An 18,033-nucleotide genomic window follows, 5' to 3' on the forward strand; every position below is an offset into this window, starting at 1 on the left:
ACACAACAGGACTAAAAGCCCCAGGATTCACAGGAAAAACCCTGGACTGGAGCAGCACACCAGTCTCAAGGCGCTGTGACACCTAGCAGCTATGAATAAACCAATACAGCCATCAATTTAAACATTTATCCCTGGCCAGGACGAAAGGCCCAGTAGCACCAGTACAGAATCCAGCGCTTGAAATGGAAAAAGAGAAGTGCAGGTACTATGTAGCAAAGTACTTGCTTATTTCTGAGAAGTGCTGGTACTCTCCAATTAAAAGTATTACTTTTTTTTTAATAAGTGCAAGTATTCTCCACAAAATAAAAAGGTGCCGGTACTCCGTCCCCGACAGTACCGGCCCATTTAAAGCACTGATAATGAGTATGGTGCCATGGCTCATTCCAACCCCCTAGATCACAACCCCGTGGCTTGCCCCGGCACGTGACCAGGGAAGACTAGCCGGCTCCAGGAGGCTTCTCTTTTCCTACTTCCGGCGCCGCTGCGGTCGCCGGCCCCCTCGTCACGTGACCCTGCTCGGCCAGTGCGCCTGCGCGGCACGAGCGGTTTCAGATAATCCGGAAATGGTGGCCGTGGCTACTGCGGCTGCGCCCGGCTTGGCGGACTGAGGAGCGCGAGAGGTAGACAGCTGCGCGCAGCCCCCGGGGGAGGGAGGAGGGGCGCCGGCCATCCGCCGCCATCCGGCCCCGGCTCGTCGCCTGGGAACGGAGACGCCGGCCACGCCGAGGCCCCGTGGCTCGCCCTGCCCTCGGGGCCTCGTCTCCCCCGCCTGCCCGTGCGGAGGGAGGGGGAGCGGGCTCGGGCCGCCCCCGGGGTGTGCCCGCCGCCTCCCTCCGGAGATCCCATGCCTTATCAGCACCGCCTGAGGGCTTCTCCTACCTTAGCCGGAGGCCCTCTCCACCGCCCGGTGCCTCCGTCCCAGGAGTGTCCTCCATTTAAAATCCTCAGTCCCAGCCCTCTACAGTGCTGCTTACAACCTCACCCTCTTAAAAAAATATTTTTAAAAAAAATCACTAAGGGGTGAGACCATTTCTGTGAGTCCCACGTACACCCTGTTTCTAAAACATCTGGCATGAGGGCCTCTTTCCATGCTCGGTTGTGGATCCCTATTCACGAGCACCGGGAGTCCCCATCCCCCCCTGCTCGCAGCCCTGTCCTGTCTCCCTATGGCTGGGGGAAACTGCTACTCTCCAGTCCCCCGGGCGGCATTCAGAGAAAACACAATTGAGCCCCTCTTACTCTGACAACATGCTCCTTGTGCCCCCTGCTTACTTCAAACTCCTGTGCTCAGTGCGTCCCACAGCTGTCAGTGTCCCTGCATAGGTGTGTAGAGGTCCAGACGGGCACCAGGGGCTCTACAGCTCGCAGTGTGTCTGGTCCCTCTTATGTTTGAAGCACCTTTCGTTTCCACATTGTCAGTATTCCCCCTTCACCACGTGTCCCGGTGTTCGAGCTGGTATGACTCAGGGTTTTTTTGCACGTGACCTGCAATGCACATGTTGTATTTGGGGCTTGACAAGATGCGATGTTATTAAAATAGTTTGATACAAGTGTGATCTATTAATTCAAATCATATAAGTGAAAACTACACTTGAAACTGTTAATGCTGGTTTGACGTGTTTGCGGTTCAGTCTGACTTGTAAGTAGGGAATCTGCCATATGCCTTATGTAAAACTCCCTTTTCTTCTTGAAGTGTGTGTAACTTCGCCCCACAAATCTCCCGGTTTCCCTTCGCCACCTGCAGCCTTTTTTTTTTTTTGGGCTGGTAGCAACCTTGCTTTGCTTTATATCATATGAATTGCATTGTGTGTGTATATATACAATTGCTCAATCATGCCATTGTGTGCCCCGCAGTGGAGTACTCCTCTCCATTAATGAATTAATTGATGTGAATAATGCGCAGCTGCTATTTCTACCCACAGTGACGTGGCTTTGGGATCGAACTGGCCCTCGTTTTTATGGTTCCTCTTATAGTTTAGATCTTCTGCCCACATGCTCGTAACGTTCTCCTTTACTATCCCTGTGACCCCCCCCCCCTCAGTCTCGTTTCGAACCCCCTTTTTTTTTTTTTCTTCTTCTTCTAATTGCCTGTGACTGCCTCCTTTCGCCGTCAATCCTCCCATATGGCGTTTCGGGCACACTTGCTTCGTTTCTTTCACCTCTGTTCTCTCTGCATGCCACCCTCACACTGATGCTCCGTCCACGTGTGTGGCTTGAACTCTTGCCCCCCCTCCCCTCCCAGGGGCTTTGAAATTGACCTGTAAAAGGTGTCAGATATCCCAGTGCACACTTTGTTGTTGAAAAGCGCGGGTACTCCCCTGTTAAAAGTAATGCACCCATTGAGAAGGGCTGGTGCCTTCCCCTTTAGATGAAAGTACAGGTAACCGGTACCTGTCCACTTACAGCGCCATTATCCCCCCCCCCCCCAAAAAAAAAAAAAAAAAACACGGGAGCCGCCGCGCTTCCCACGCCCCCCCTTCTCTGCACCCCAGTGCGCTCTGATGCACTGGCAATGAGCGTCTTCCCGGTGGGGGCCCCTGCTTTGTCCCTGCACTCAGTGCCTGTCAGTGCAGTGTTCCCTCCACACCCCGTTCCCTGTCTGCTTCGGTGACTCCCTCGTTGCCCCTGTACCGGGAGACCGAATCGCTGTAGAATTAAATGCTATTTGGCAGGCACTATCGGTCATCTGTTTTAATGATCTGTGCAGAATACGCAGCGCTATTTATTGTAAATCCGGATTCGGCGCTGAAGCGTGACGCTAAAGCAGCCCTGGTACTAGATGTCACGCTCGCCGCTTGAGGCAGTGTGACTGCTCACGGCTGCTTATGACACGTCGCTGTACCACTCGTGGATGCCGTCTGGACAGAGTTGCCTAGTGTCTGGTGAAAGGCTGCTGTGCCCCCCACCCCGCACATGTTCATGTCACGGCTGGGTTCTTAAGGTTATTTGAGGTAACGGGTGCCGGTCAGTGAACTTCCCGTTACACAACTAAAATAAACGTGTGTGCTCCTTCCTCGGTCAGTTCATTGTTTCTCTGCGCTGATTAGTTACCGTTTTTACTTGCTACGATTTTGTTCGTAAGCGAATAGCTTATATTTACAATCCTGAATTAAACTACATTTATTTGTGGTTTGGGGGGGGCGGATAGTTGTTTTGGAATCTTATAAAATAAATACTTGTTCAGGGTGGCTGGCAGGAGGCGCCAGACATCTGCGCGTCTTCTACTCGACCTACCCATTCTGGTGCCAATCAGCGAGGTGGCAAATGATGGCATCGTTCTTATTTATTACGTCTGCTCTAATACCACACCTCACAAATTGTTGTAACAAGGTAGGAAGTAGCTTGGACGTCGTGGTTCCAGGTTTGGGAACCTGGGCGTACCCAGCAACAAGCATGTTTTGAGGGCACTCAACACTTCCCCTCCAATCTTTTCTCACGCTGGCAATTTACTATTGAAAAGGGTAGGAGTAAAACTTTTTTTCTCAGTGTGAGAAATAAAGAAAGTAGGGAATGGGATTTTTCAATTGTTAAACAGATTTTCTTGCATGAGCATATATAATTTGATCATTCTTAAATGAACTTCACAAACGTTTGGAAGGCGTATGGTTTCCGGTCCACTTCTGTAAGGGGGGTGAGGGGTGCACCTTTGTCACTTTCATTAAGAAACTGGCACCTAATTATTTTGATGTTGGTTTCAGACTGATTACTTTTGTATAGTATTGAATGCATCAAGGTAATGTTTCTAAATGTTTCATCAATGCAATTGCTTTTAAAGTTGCACAGTAGTTCAGCAGAATCTATTTCAATTTGCAGCTTTTATGCATTTTATTTTGAAACTAGACGGTCCCCGATGTTGCTATTGTGGTTATGTAGTTGAATACAATGTAGCAACATTATTAATAACATGCATATGTTCAACTTTGCAAACGGGTGTACAGTTTCTTCTGCAGCCACGGCCAGAAATGCCTTAGACTGCCTGCCAAAGTAGTAAATGCTTTGTATTAACGAATCGTATACACATGTGAGCACGTAGAAAACACTTCTTCGCAGATCCATACTGTGGTGCTGGAAACTGGCTTGGTCTGCAAGGGGTTGGGCCTACTGGTGACTCGTTGCTTCGACATGGTAGCCTTTACAACCCCCCTCCCTCTTAATGCTCCCTCATTCGTGAGTTGCCGTGTCCACCTGCCATTACTGTCGTCACAACAAAAGCCTCAAATTGTAGAGCGGAGGGGGTTTCAGCACTCCCATAATGCCTTCCAGGGCTCTGTTTCCTGGGCACAGTGACCTTTTGAGGTTGTAAGAGGCACTGGTACAGCTGCCAGCTGTCTGTGATCACCACTCCAACATGCACACACTTTGTGACTATGGCATGCTGGTCGGTGCTTCTCATGTGCATGAAACAACCCGTTTGCATGACACACGACACATTCTTCTTAACACATCCCTATACACTTCTTACAGGTATAGATGTAATACTCCTGCTTTCCAACCGGCGCTTACATATTACATGTGCCTCGTGTGTCAGCACTTTTCAAAGGACAGCCAATCACTGTGGTTTGTAGTTAGCAAAGACTGGAGTGTGCAGTGATCTGTCAATCAGCTGACTACAGAGCGTCAGTGTGACTGGAATGCTGACTCATTGTGAAACGCAGAAATGACGTATAGGTGTATTGTTTCTTTTAAAAGGCCAGCCTGTCAGTGTGGTATGTCGCAGTGAATAGCTGGCATTGCCTGAGGGTTATGTAGTACAATTATCTCTCACTCTCGGCTGACTGCAAAGATTTTGTGTGACTTGAAGATTGAACACATGTAAAAATATGAAATTCCTTAGATCTAGCGCATCCTTAATCTTAGCCAATTTAAAACTGCAAGTCTTGCTCATAATTCTCATTTCCGATTACCTCTGCCCTTCAGGTATAACATTAAGTGGGACTGCCCGCTTCTGAAGCACCTGCCGAGCTCCTCGCCTCTCTCATTCAGGTTCATGTTTCACAACAGCACACTAACATGTCCAGGTTCTTATCTCATGGCAGTGAGATCGTGAGGTGCTGTGGACTCCACACACTAGTCCTGATGGTGGCATCATATCATGTTTTCCTGTGTTATGATACTGGAAGTGTTTTTAGCCAGAAAGATGGACAATGCCTATCTTTTCCAAGTGATGTCTAGGATAATTAGTTTTTCTCAAGGCCACCTACTTGAATCACTTCAGGTCTCAGTCTTTTGGCAACCGTGTCTTCAATCTTTTAACAATGGACATCTTCAGTTCTTCAAATAATGCTCAATGTCAAATGATACTGCTAAGAAATTGCTGTTCCATCTGAACATTGTGGTTCCTTGCCTATTTGCATAACTTCACTTTTGACTCTGAAATTGATTCCTGTATCGATGTCAGTACTGAGAAGAATATTTGTCCAGGTTGATTCTCAGCATCATCGTTTTAATGTGGTCCCAAGCTTAATCCTATAAATGAACATTTTTTTTTTAACTGTAACGGTGACCATACTCCACATGTTAATTTGCACAGTAATAACTTTCACGGCAAGGTACAGAGGGCGATCTCTGCCATGCCCTTTGCTAAATTGTCCCACTTCACAATTTTCATGAGTATATTTTCAGTGGGATCACACTACATAATTTTCCGTTCACATTTGTATTTATTTACCCCATTGAACCACAAGTAAGCCTCTCTTAAACCAGTTAGCACGATTGACAAAAGTCAACTGCTCATATGACATTTATGAGGTATAGTTACCATTTGATGGTCCCGAGATGGTCTGTAGAAAGTTGTATATGTTCTATAGGATGGTTTCATAATGGCTCTGATCAGTTCCTTGTGGGATAGCAGACTATTGATGAATATATGCTTTGGATGCATAGTGTATGTAATCTGTACTAATTGATTTGCTCCCAGGATCTCCGCTGCTGGGCCAGTGCTTTTATAAAAAATCACACCTTTTTAGTCTCAAGTGTATTTTTGGTGTCGATCTGCAACACTCCTAAAGGTTGACAATTTCTCAACTAAGGTAACAGTTTTGTTGAATAGGCTAGAATTAGATTAAGCTAGGCACTTAGAAAATCGGTGTGGTCTGACTTTTTTGCTGGGCTGTAGCACTCCGGCATGTTTTATGGTAAGAATTTTAGTGTACATTTTAGAGACCAAATTGAGTACACCTGTCAACTGATAGTCTCAGAATAAGGTCTATTTTAGGAATTAGCGCAAGTACATGCCCGCACACTGAAGCATCTTGATGTTAAGGACCGGGGGAAAAGATAAAGAAGAAAAAATAAGTAAACAAGACAAACTCACTGTGGACCTTGAACTTGATGATTGCGCAGTGAGATTTCACTGCACATTCCTAATCTGAGAAGTTGGAAATACTGCAAAGAACTATTGGGAGGATGCCTTGAAGCTTAGGCCTATCACCCAAAATCCTCTACAGCTGGATCACTAATGCTTAACTGAAACATTTCTTGGAGATTGGAGGCAGAGATCTAACTGGACTGTATGGAGACACTGACTAGGTGGAAAAATTGATCCAGTGTTGTATAACAGTCTGTCAAGCAGAGGGGTTTCTGTTGAATCCTTTTACTTAGTGGTATGCCTTTTCAGGTTCTGTCGTCTCTGCAAATTGTGATAAACTTCTCAGATCATTCAGTAATCCCTCTGCTGATTTAGATCCCACATAAATTGCTTTGTAAGGCTTAGATAGATCGCATTGCAGTTGTTTAGATGGGTGATGACCCAGATCCCCAGTACCTGTTCAAATATTTCCATAGGCTTAAATGGGCGTATTGATCTTTAATTTTCTGATTGATACTTGACACCTGATGGGATCTGGCAAGCTTTTGCCAGCAGTGCACCGATAAGTGGCATCCTACGGCTCTGTTTTTACTGCATACCATGACATGGCAGAGCTGCATTTAAACACCACATAAGTGTGTTGATGTTGGTTAATTTCTTTGTGAACCGTTCCGCGGTCTTCTGATGATTTTCTAAAACATATGAAATACAGTGTGCTAGGAAACAATGTCCACTTCCTAAGACAACAGGTTTCTAACCATGCAACAACTGTAGAAAACAGATATCCGTCACTGGGCTGGACAAGCTGTCTTATGTTTGGGCTTGGGATACAACTTGAGCTGTGAGGCATAGTGTGCCCTTATGTACCTGAAGGTGATTCAGGACTGAGAAGAGAATCTGTATTTTACCGAATACATGTGCTTGTGGGTTTCCTAAGTCCAGCTTGAAGTGGAGGGTGCAAACTTGTTCCACTCCCAAGGGCTCTCTTGTGAGAGGTCAATTTCGTGGTCTAAGTGCTAAAGCAAGTCAACATTAAAATCCATACATATGCACAAGTAAGTGACGCAGGACTCCATCCCATACCACCACTCTAGCGGCTACTCTAGCCAACGATGGTGTTACGTTGTTAGCCGGTGTAGGAAGTTGGCTCTCTATGCACTATTTCAAAGTAAGGAATAGTATGCACATAGTCCAAGGGTTCCCCTTAGAGGTAAGATAGTGGCAAAAAGAGATAATACTAATGCTCTATTTTGTGGTAGTGTGGTCGAGCAGTAGGCTTATCAAAGGAGTAGTGTTAAGCATTTGTTGTACATACACCCAGGCAATAAATGAGGAACACACACTCGGAGACAAATCCAGCCAATAGGTTTTGTTATAGAAAAATATATTTTCTTAGTTTATTTTTAAGAACCACAGGTTCAAATTCTACATGTAATATCTCATTTGAAAGGTATTGCAGGTAAGTACTTTAGGAACTTTGAATCATTACATTAGCAGGTATACTTTTCACATAAAACACAATAAGCTGTTTTAAAAGTGGACACAGTGCAATTTTCACAGTTCCTGGGGGAGGTAAGTTTTTGTTAGTTTTGTCAGGTAAGTAAATCACTTACAAGTCTCAGGTTTGGGTCCAAGGTAGCCCACCGATGGGGGTTCAGAGCAACCCCAGTTATCACACCAGCAGCTCATGGCCGGTCAGGTGCAAAGGTCAAAGAGGTGCCCAAAACACATAGGCTTCAATGGAGAGAAGGGGGTGCCCCGGTTCCAGTCTGCCAGCAGGTAAGTACCCGCGTCTTCGGAGGGCAGACCAGGGGGGTTTTGTAGGGCACCGGGGGGGACACAAGTCAGCACAAAAAGTACACCCTCAGCAGCACGGGGGCGGCCGGGTGCAGTGTGCAAACACGCGTCGGGTTTACAATGGTTTTCAATGAGAGATCAAGGGACCTCTTCAGCGTTGCAGGCAGGCAAGGGGGGGGGCTCCTCAGGGTAGCCACCACCTGGGCAAGGGAGAGGGCCTCCTGGGGGTCACTCCTGCACCGGAGTTCCGTTCCTTTAGGTGCTGGGGGCTGCGGGTGCAGTGTCTTTTCCAGCCGTCGGGAAATGGAGTTCAGGCAGTCGCGGTCAGGGGGAGCCTCGGGATTCCCTCTGCAGGCGTCGCTGTGGGGGCTCAGGGGGGACAGCTTTGGCTACTCACGATCTCGGAGTTGCCGAAGGGTCCTCCCTGAGGTGTTGGTTCTCCACCAGTCGAGTCGGGGTCGCCGGGTGCAGTGTTGCAAGTCTCACGCTTCTTGCGGGGAGTTGCAGGGGTCTTTAAGTCTGCTCCTTGAAACAAAGTTGCAGTTCTTTTGGAGCAGTGCCGCTGTCCTCGGGAGTTTCTTGTCTTTCTTGAAGTCGGGCAGTCCTCAGAGGATTCAGAGGTCGCTGGTCCCTTGGAAAGCGTAGCTGGAGCAGGTTTCTTTGGAAGGCAGGAGACAGGCCGGTAAGTCTGGGGCCAAAGCAGTTGGTGTCTTCTGTTCTTCTTCGATAGTGCGTCGTTGTATGGTTATCACCTTGTGCTAAAGAATATACTCTAAGATCGTACAGATTACAGTTTATGGCAATGGTTTATGTTTTGGCAAAGCCCACTGATGAGCTAAAATATTTTCAGTGTGATCATACTTGTTAACCCATTTAAGGAGGTGTGTGTGTGTGTGTGTGTGTGTGTGTGTGTGTGTGTGTGTGTGTGTATATATATATATATATATATATATATATATATATATTTTGCACCATTGTATGACTGTATACTTCATTGATGCCTTGTGGGAAAGCCTGCGTTTAATACAGTAGGCCTCAGTTGGTTATGATGACAATGAAAACGTCTAAACTTGACGGGTTCATAGGGGAAAAGTTATGTCACTTATGTGTGGATATTTATTATGAAAAGTTTTGACAGGCCAGTAGGTGTGACCTCTTTACTGTGAAAAGCATGTGTTAAAGCAATGCACTTTGAAATTATTCTACCAGGCAGCCGTTAGTTGATGGATTGCTATGTTGTAATCCTTGATAAGCCCTTTTAAGAAGGGTTGCATATTGTTTTGCCAGCGTTAGTACATATTTGTAATTTTATGACTATATGCCTGGTGGTTGCCAGTTAATGCAGACTACGGTAGGGCCTGAGCAGTTTATTGTAACAGAGCCAATGATGATGGCTGTTGACTTGATAGCTTTTGCCAGTGAACCTATTTCACATGCTACCAGTTGATCAGTTTGTAATAAGCTGTTATGCCAAAGCCAGCAGTCCTGACTTCGTGTGAAAGTAATTCATCGAAGCCAGACTATCTTAAAAGGTGGATTGGTTTTATACTTGTTTAGACTATTGGCAGGTATTTTGTTACATGGATGCTTACAAATCACTGCAGTAGCCAAACGTGCTGGTACTCATTACCCCCTTTGAGAAACTTTGCAGGTAGAAAATCTGCGCTTAGAATCCACGTTAGGGCAGCATAGGAGGGGTTAGTGTATTATTTTGCCATCTGTAATTTTTATACATATTTGTATTTTTAACTGTTTGCTTTGTTTCCCATTTGGGAAAACGTCTGCTCAGTGTAGCAATATAGAGTTGGTTTATGGTCACAAGCTAATTCTAAAGGATGCAGGCCCAATTGGTTCAATGTGAAATATTTACACGCTGTTTGGTCTGCTATAAATTAGGAAAAGGTGATCAGTCAGATCATTTATTTTGAAAAATGTTTACGCCTCGGCCACTAAAATTGGGTGGTAGGGGAGGACCAAATTGTGCAGCAGTTTTGGCTGAATTATGCAGCATGAAAACGCACATTATGTGGCACAATGCGTCATATTTTGTGTTTTGGAAACAACTAAAGAGTATGGCCACACAGTCCACATTACAGAATATGCTTGAAAAATCTTGGTGTGCAAAGGTTGATTGCTAAAACTTATTGAGTAACTGTAATGTGAAGGATCATTTGGGCTATGTTAATATCGGAACTGTAAGCAATTTGAATTCTGACCTTTATAATTATGTGATTCAGTCTCAGAATGTTGGAGTGAACGTTCGGGAAAGTGTTAAACAGGAAATTTGTCTGTACTTGTGGTTGGAGTGAAACTTTCTGTATTTAAGGACATGAGTTCCTGTGCTCCTTGCCTGGATTAGGTTATAGTTGCTTTCGATGTGTAGATGTCTTAGTTTTCAATGTGGGAATGTAGCAGAGATTCAGACTTCAATGTAAAATTTTATAGGAGGTCAACTTCCAAGTTTCTCTTGGATTGAAAATTTATGGAACAATTCTCTTAAGTTATCATTATAAAAGCATAACTGCCTCCATTGGTACACATCATATCGCATACAACCCAGTGGGCCGGCTGCGTGGAATTGTAAATTAAAATGGAGAGTGTAAAAATGCCCCAAGGGTGTGTAATTTAATAAAACATCTACCTATCAATGGGACAGGTTGCTTCATAAATTTACTTGCTCTGTAAAAAAAAAAAATCCACTTGTCCCTTTGGTGCCATTTAGTGCAGCAACATATTATGACAACAATCTCATTGTTTAAGGGCTCTGATAACAGCCTCTCTGATTATGCCAATACTCATACTATAGTAAGGTTAAAATACTAGCAAATCTCTTATTTTGCCACCTTTCCAGAGATGTACTTACTGAGGCTGTATGTAACAGTAAGCAATAGTTCCACTTTTGGAATGCCCTTTTGAGTCTCTGCAGACCTATGAACTTGCATGTTTTAGAAGTTTTTTGCCAGCTCTTCACTATTTGTTTTCCATACTGAGAAAGCTTGGAAATGTGTTCCTGACAGTTGGGGGTGAAAAGTAATTGGAGGAAAAGCAAACTTGTAAATGCTCAATAGACTTTCGCATAAGCAAATCTAGCTGTACGTATCTTCTTGAACTTAAATGTAGTTAATAGATATTTCCTAGGAGTACAATTTCCCGGCCTATTTCTGTGAATTCTTTGTAATTCATGAGTCCTAAATCTGCACTAATTTGAGGACACATACCATGGTTGGACTTTTGTGACTTCCTATAAGAATTGGGCCCCTAATAAGGTCTAGCGTTAACCAAGACCTTTTTGTTTTTATGCTCTCGCTCGACTTCACTATGAGTGATACTGTTGTGCTCTTTCACAAGGAGCATATCCGCGCACACAGTAGTTTTCTTCAATGCCAGAAACTACTGAGGCAAAATGTGCTTTTTGAGACCAAAAAATATTTTTGCCTTTTGTCAGTGTTTGCTATAATAGTGGGTCATCAGCTCCCACATCAACAAACTTTTACAAAAACCATGTCAAAACAAGACCTGCATTAACAAAACCAAAAGGCGAACAGCTAATGTCGGACCTACTAACTTTGACAATACTTGTTTATTTTCATGTTTCCCATAAGCTTGTTGAAACTGATTTTTCCAATATGGGAATATATATATTTTTTTGAAATACTAGCTAGCATCAACGCATTTTACTAAATAACGCTTCAACGAAATGGTACCTAAAACTTCACAGCAGATTTTAGCAAAACCTTTTTGTAGGAAGTTGGCTCTGTATGTGCTATTTCAAAGTAAGGAATAGCATGCACAGAGTCCAAGGGTTCCCCTTAGAGGTAAAATAGTGGTAAAAATAGATAATACTAATGCTCTATTTTGTGGTAGTGTGGTCGAGCAGTAGGCTTATCCAAGGAGTAGTGTTAAGCATTTGTTGTACATACACATAGACAATAAATGAGGTACACACACTCAGAGACAAATCCAGCCAATAGGTTTTTATATAGAAAAATATCTTTTCTTAGTTTATTTTAAGAACCACAGGTTCAAATTCTACATGTGATATCTCATTCGAAAGGTATTGCAGGTAAGTACTTTAGGAACTTCAAATCATCAAAATTGCATGTATACTTTTCAAGTTATTCACAAATAGCTGTTTTAAAAGTGGACACTTAGTGCAATTTTCACAGTTCCTAGGGGAGGTAAGTATTTGTTAGGTTAACCAGGTAAGTAAGACACTTACAGGGCTTAGTTCTTGGTCCAAGGTAGCCCACCGTTGGGGGTTCAGAGCAACCCCAAAGTTACCACACCAGCAGCTCAGGGCCGGTCAGGTGCAGAGTTCCAAGTGGTGCCCAAAACACATAGGCTAGAATGGAGAGAAGGGGGTGCCCCGGTTCCGGCCTGCTTGCAGGTAAGTACCCGCGTCTTCGGAGGGCAGACCAGGGGGGTTTTGTAGGGCACCGGGGGGGACACAAGCCCACACAGAAATTTCACCCTCAGCAGCGCGGGGGCGGCCGGGTGCAGTGTAGAAACAAGCGTCGGGTTTGTAATGGAAGTCAATGGGAGATCTAGGGATCTCATCAGCGCTGCAGGCAGGCAAGGGGGGGGTTCCTCGGGGAAACCTCCACTTGGTCAAGGGAGAGGGACTCCTGGGGGTCACTCCTCCAGTGAAAGTCCGGTCCTTCAGGTCCTGGGGGCTGCGGGTGCAGGGTCTCTCCCAGGTGTCGGGACTTAGGATTCAAAGAGTCGCGGTCAGGGGAAGCCTCGGGATTCCCTCTGCAGGCGGCGCTGTGGGGGCTCAGGGGGGACAGGTTTTTGTACTCACAGTCTTAGAGTAGTCCTGGGGTCCCTCCTGAGGTGTTGGATCGCCACCAGCCGAGTCGGGGTCGCCGGGTGCAGTGTTGCAAGTCTCACGCTTCTTGCGGGGAGCTTGCAGGGTTCTTTAAAGCTGCTGGAAACAAAGTTGCAGCTTTTCTTGGAGCAGGTCCGCTGTCCTCGGGAGTTTCTTGTCTTTTCGAAGCAGGGGCAGTCCTCAGAGGATGTCGAGGTCGCTGGTCCCTTTGGAAGGCGTCGCTGGAGCAGGATCTTTGGAAGGCAGGAGACAGGCCGGTGAGTTTCTGGAGCCAAGGCAGTTGTCGTCTTCTGGTCTTCCTCTGCAGGGGTTTTTCAGCTAGGCAGTCCTTCTTCTTGTAGTTGCAGGAATCTAATTTTCTAGGGTTCAGGGTAGCCCTTAAATACTAAATTTAAGGGCGTGTTTAGGTCTGGGGGGTTAGTAGCCAATGGCTACTAGCCCTGAGGGTGGGTACACCCTCTTTGTGCCCCCTCCCAAGGGGAGGGGGTCACAATCCTAACCCTATTGGGGGAATCCTCCATCTGCAAGATGGAGGATTTCTAAAAGTTAGTCACTTCAGCTCAGGACACCTTAGGGGCTGTCCTGACTGGCCAGTGACTCCTCCTTGTTTTTCTCATTATTTTCTCCGGCCTTGCCGCCAAAAGTGGGGCCTGGCCGGAGGGGGCGGGCAACTCCACTAGCTGGAGTGTCCTGCTGGGTTGGCACAAAGGAGGTGAGCCTTTGAGGCTCACCGCCAGGTGTGACAATTCCTGCCTGGGGGAGGTGTTAGCATCTCCACCCAGTGCAGGCTTTGTTACTGGCCTCAGAGTGACAAAGGCACTCTCCCCATGGGGCCAGCAACATGTCTCGGTTTGTGGCAGGCTGCTAAAACTAGTCAGCCTACACAGATAGTCGGTTAAGTTTCAGGGGGCACCTCTAAGGTGCCCTCTGGGGTGTATTTTACAATAAAATGTACACTGGCATCAGTGTGCATTTATTGTGCTGAGAAGTTTGATACCAAACTTCCCAGTTTTCAGTGTAGCCATTATGGTGCTGTGGAGTTCGTGTTTGACAGGCTCCCAGACCATATACTCTTATGGCTACCCTGCACTTACAATGTCTAAGGTTTTGGTTAGACACTGTAGGGGTACCATGCTCATGCACTGGTACCCTCACCTGTGGTATAGTGCACCCTGCCTTAGGGCTGTAAGGCCTGCTAGAGGGGTGTCTTACCTATACTGCATAGGCAGTGAGAGGCTGGCATGGCACCCTGAGGGGAGTGCCATGTCGACTTACTCGTTTTGTCCTCACTAGCACACACAAGCTGGCAAGCAGTGTGTCTGTGCTGAGTGAGAGGTCTCCAGGGTGGCATAAGACATGCTGCAGCCCTTAGAGACCTTCCTTGGCATCAGGGCCCTTGGTACTAGAAGTACCAGTTACAAGGGACTTATCTGGATGCCAGGGTCTGCCAATTGTGGATACAAAAGTACAGGTTAGGGAAAGAACACTGGTGCTGGGGCCTGGTTAGCAGGCCTCAGCACACTTTCAATTGTAAACATAGCATCAGCAAAGGCAAAAAGTCAGGGGGCAACCATGCCAAGGAGGCATTTCCTTACACAACCCCCCCCCAAACGAAAGAGGATGAGACTAACCTTTCCCAAGAGAGTCTTCATTTTCTAAGTGGAAGAACCTGGAAAGGCCATCTGCATTGGCATGGGCAGTCCCAGGTCTGTGTTCCACTATAAAGTCCATTCCCTGTAGGGAGATGGACCACCTCAACAGTTTAGGATTTTCACCTTTCATTTGCATCAGCCATTTGAGAGGTCTGTGGTCAGTTTGAACTAGGAAGTGAGTCCCAAAGAGGTATGGTCTCAGCTTCTTCAGGGACCAAACCACAGCAAAGGCCTCCCTCTCAATGGCACTCCAACGCTGCTCCCTGGGGAGTAACCTCCTGCTAATGAAAGCAACAGGCTGGTCAAGGCCATCATCATTTGTTTGGGACAAAACTGCCCCTATCCCATGTTCAGAGGCATCAGTCTGCACAATGAACTGCTTAGAATAATCTGGAGCTTTTAGAACTGGTGCTGAGCACATTGCCTGTTTCAGGGTGTCAAAGGCCTGTTGGCATTCTACAGTCCAGTTCACTTTCTTGGGCATTTTCTTGGAGGTGAGTTCAGTGAGGGCTGTCACAATGGATCCATATCCCTTCACAAACCTCCTGTAATACCCAGTCAAGCCAAGGAATGCCCTGACTTGAGTCTGGGTTTTTGGAGCTACCCAGTCCAGAATAGTCTGGATCTTGGGTTGGAGTGGCTGAACTTGGCCTCCACCTACAAGGTGGCCCAAGTAAACCACAGTTCCCTGCCCTATCTGGCATTTGGATGCCTTGATAGAGAGGCCTGCAGATTGCAGAGCCTTCAAAACCTTCCTCAGGTGGACCAGGTGATCCTGCCAGGTGGAGCTAAAGACAGCAATATCATCAAGATAAGCTGTGCTAAAGGACTCCAAGCCAGCAAGGACTTGATTCACCAACCTTTGGAAGGTGGCAGGGGCATTCTTTAAACCAAAGGGCATAACAGTAAACTGATAATGCCCATCAGGTGTGGAGAATGCTGTCTTTTCTTTTGCTCCAGGTGCCATTTTTATTTGCCAGTACCCTGCTGTCAAGTCAAAGGTACTTAGAAATTTGGCAGCACCCAATTTATCAATGAGCTCATCAGCTCTTGGAATTGGATGGGCATCTGTCTTGGTGACAGAATTGAGCCCTCTGTAGTCCACACAAAACCTCATCTCTTTCTTTCCATCTGTGGTGTGAGGTTTGGGGACTAAGACCACTGGGCTAGCCCAGGGGCTGTCAGAGCGCTCAATTACTCCCAATTCCAGCATCTTGTGGACTTCCACCTTGATGCTTTCCTTAACATGGTCAGACTGTCTGAAGATTTTGTTCTTGACAGGCATGCTGTCTCCTGTGTCCACATCATGGGTACACAGGTGTGTCTGACCAGGGGTTAGGGAGAAAAGCTCAGGAAACTGTTGTAGGACTCTCCTACAATCAGCCTGCTGTTGGCCAGAGAGGGTGTCTGAGTAGATCACTCCATCTACTGTGCCATCTTTTGGGTCTGATGACAGAAGATCAGGGAGAGGTTCACTCTCTGCCTCCTGATCCTCATCTGTTACCATTAACAGATTCACATCAGCCCTGTCATGGAAGAGCTTAAGGCGGTTCACATGGATCACCCTCTTGGGGCTCCTGCTTGTGCCCAGGTCCACCAGGTAGGTGACCTGACTCTTCCTCTCTAGCACTGGGTAAGGGCCACTCCATTTGTCCTGGAGTGCCCTGGGAGCCACAGGCTCCAGAACCCAGACTTTCTGCCCTGGTTGGAACTCAACCAGTGCAGCCTTTTGGTCATACCAAAACTTCTGGAGTTGTTGGCTGGCCTCAAGGTTTTTGGTTGCCTTTTCCATGTACTCTGCCATTCTAGAGCGAAGGCCAAGTACATAGTCCACTATGTCCTGTTTAGGCTCATGGAGAGGTCTCTCCCAGCCTTCTTTAACAAGGGCAAGTGGTCCCCTTACAGGATGACCAAACAGAAGTTCAAAGGGTGAGAATCCTACTCCCTTCTGTGGTACCTCCCTGTAAGCGAAAAGCAGACATGGCAGGAGGACATCCCATCTCCTTTTGAGTTTTTCTGGGAGCCCCATGATCATGCCTTTTAATGTCTTGTTGAATCTCTCAACTAAGCCATTAGTTTGTGGATGGTAGGGTGTAGTGAATTTATAAGTCACTCCACACTCATTCCACATGTGCTTTAGGTATGCTGACATGAAGTTGGTACCTCTGTCAGACACCACCTCCTTAGGGAAACCCACTCTGGTAAAGATAACAATGAGGGCCTTGGCTACTGCAGGGGCAGTAGTCGACCTAAGGGGAATAGCTTCAGGATACCTGGTAGCATGATCCACTACTACCAGGATATACATATTTCCTGAGGCTGTGGGAGGTTCTAGTGGACCAACTATGTCCACACCCACTCTTTCAAAGGGCACCCCCACCACTGGAAGTGGAATGAGGGGGGCCTTTGGATGCCCACCTGTCTTACCACTGGCTTGACAGGTGGGGCAGGAGAGGCAAAACTCCTTAACCATGTTGGACATATTGGGCCAGTAGAAGTGGTTGACTAACCTCTCCCACGTCTTGGTTTGTCCCAAATGTCCAGCAAGGGGAATGTCATGGGCCAATGTTAGGATGAACTTCCTGAACAGCTGAGGCACTACCACTCTCCTAGTGGCACCAGGTTTGGGGTCTCTGGCCTCAGAGTACAGGAGTCCATCTTCCCAATAGACCCTATGTGTTCCATTTTTCTTGCCTTTGGACTCTTCAGCAGCTTGCTGCCTAAGGCCTTCAAGAGAGGGACAGGTTTCTTGTCCCTTACACAGCTCTTCCCTGGAGGGTCCCCCTGGGCCTAAGAGCTCAACCTGATAAGGTTCAAGCTCCAAAGGCTCAGTTCCCTCAGAGGGCAGAACTTCTTCCTGAGAAGAGAGGTTCCCTTTCTTTTGCTGTGTTGCAGTTGGTTTCCCAACTGACTTTCCTGTTCTCTTGGTAGGCTGGGCCATTTTTCCAGACTCCAGCTCTACTTTTTCACCCTGTGCCTTGCACTGTGCTCTGGTTTTCACACACACCAGTTCAGGGATACCCAGCATTGCTGCATGGGTTTTTAGTTCTACCTCAGCCCATGCTGAGGACTCCAGGTCATTTCCAAGCAGACAGTCCACTGGGATATTTGAGGAGACCACCACCTGTTTCAGGCCATTGACCCCTCCCCATTCTAAAGTAACCATTGCCATGGGATGTACTTTTCTCTGATTGTCAGCGTTGGTGACTGTGTAAGTTTTTCCAGTCAGGTATTGGCCAGGGGAAACCAGTTTCTCTGTCACCATGGTGACACTGGCACCTGTATCCCTCAGGCCCTCTATTCTAGTCCCATTAATTAAGAGTTGCTGTCTGTATTTTTGCATGTTAGGCGGCCAGACAGCTAGTGTGGCTAAATCCACCCCACCCTCAGAAACTAGAGTAGCTTCAGTGTGGACCCTGATTTGCTCTGGGCACACTGTTGATCCCACT

The 18,033-nt window shown here is 46.7% G+C and overlaps 1 protein-coding gene across 4 annotated transcripts in view; it reads left to right on the forward strand.

The window, feature by feature from the left end:
• The first annotated feature begins 500 nt into the window (after positions 1-500).
• EIF4G1 (eukaryotic translation initiation factor 4 gamma 1) overlaps positions 501-18,033 on the forward strand; it is a 723,480-nt gene continuing 705,947 nt past the window's right edge. For all 4 annotated transcript variants that reach the window (XM_069212975.1, XM_069212971.1, XM_069212974.1 and 1 more), the window contains exon 1: positions 501-620. The gene's annotated coding sequence lies outside the window, so the exon portion shown is untranslated. The remainder of the gene's footprint in view (positions 621-18,033) is intronic.

This window comes from Pleurodeles waltl, chromosome 11, assembly GCF_031143425.1.
Source record: "Pleurodeles waltl isolate 20211129_DDA chromosome 11, aPleWal1.hap1.20221129, whole genome shotgun sequence".
Lineage (NCBI taxonomy): Eukaryota > Metazoa > Chordata > Amphibia > Caudata > Salamandridae > Pleurodeles > Pleurodeles waltl.